Genomic DNA, 1,377 nt, shown 5'->3' with positions numbered 1-1,377 from the left:
TTCCTCACACCCCTCCCTCACTCCAGCCCTAAATCCTCCCATTGCCTACATTTCCCTCACAGCCCATTTTCCTAACTTCTAAATTATATTACCATTGCACAAATATTTGTTGAACATCTTCCCTATAAAAGGCTGACCTTGCATAGCTTTTAGTCTAACATTTAATACTCCCAAGAAACATATTTTCTATTCCTACTTTACTTATTGAGGCAATAGAGGATAAATTACTTGCCCAAAGTCATAGCCAGGAAGTGGCTGTGCTGGGTTTCAGATCTAGGTCAGTCTACACTCTTTCCATTGCACCACACTGTTTCCCTTGGTTACAATGCTGCCCTTGGCTATAGGCATTTGACATGCTGATTTTTATAAATGAAATGTTATCATCTAGTCAACACTTAATAAAAAGATTCAGGAAGGAGAGGGTCTTTTTTTATATTAGAATGGATTTTAAAAATTTTTCTTCCTACTTTTACATGTTTCAAAAAAATTCTGTCTCCATCCTTTTGTAGTTCAAGAGTGTGATGATTGGGTTTTCCGCTAATGTGTGAGAAGTGTCTCCCTCAAATCTTGTTATGACTCGACGTTGGCAAATTATCTGTCTGAAGTGAAAAAAAATTTATCTTAGTATGAGCATGTATTATTTATAATTGGAAATTGTGCATTATTTATTTATTTCTGCTGAAGGAAATAGTGCCATGCATAAGGAGGTAACAGAGAAACCCAAATTAGCAGATGGGTAGGGAGGCAGTGGTGCAGAAGAAGAAAAAAAACAGCCAGGGGTATAAAGTGAGACAGCTTAGAAGAAAAGGTCACACAGCCCAATCTTGATGTCCTTTGAAATTAAAAGACTCAGAAACAGTGTCCAGAAAATAATGATCTAAAGCTAGGGGGCATCCAACCACAAACCACACCTGGGAAATGTCAGAGAAGCAGGGTCCTCAAACCCTGAGTGCAAATGGTTCAACCAAGCAACCCCTGCAAGAGTGGAACTCTGAGTTCACAATACACTCTCATGCTCAAAAGAGCGCCCATCAGTGGGGTTCTGCCCCGCCATGGGGTGGAGAATGAGCTTTCACTTGTGTCTGTGGCCCTGTCAGCTCCTCTGAGCTTAAATGCAAAGCCGAAGCTGGTAACACACTGCCGCACCACCTCCCTCGACACCTGCCAGGCCCAGGGTGAGATTAGTGCTGCCTCAGAGCGAGAGTGTGTGATTGGCCAAAGGGGCATGACAAAAGTCAACAAGCCAGGGGTCCAAACATGAAGACACCCTCCCCTTGTGAAATCTCTGCTTTCTGTTACGTGCCTGAGGATGAGAGGTAGCACTCCCACTGTCACTTCGTCAGAGAATATTTCTCAGGGCAGGTCTGCCAGGGCTTC

General features: G+C 43.0%; 1 non-coding gene across 1 annotated transcript; it reads left to right on the top strand.

The window, feature by feature from the left end:
* Positions 1–497: 497 nt before the first annotated feature.
* Positions 498–605, top strand: LOC119470977. The gene has a single exon (XR_005199961.1). It is a non-coding gene; the product is annotated as a small nucleolar RNA U13 (small nucleolar RNA).
* Positions 606–1,377: the final 772 nt, after the last annotated feature.

The sequence above is a fragment of the Cebus imitator genome, unplaced genomic scaffold, assembly GCF_001604975.1.
Source record: "Cebus imitator isolate Cc_AM_T3 unplaced genomic scaffold, Cebus_imitator-1.0 Scaffold45, whole genome shotgun sequence".
Classification (NCBI taxonomy): domain Eukaryota; kingdom Metazoa; phylum Chordata; class Mammalia; order Primates; family Cebidae; genus Cebus; species Cebus imitator.
The sequence above is the reverse complement of the archived record's forward strand: the minus strand, read 5'-3'. Positions and strand labels throughout refer to the sequence as shown.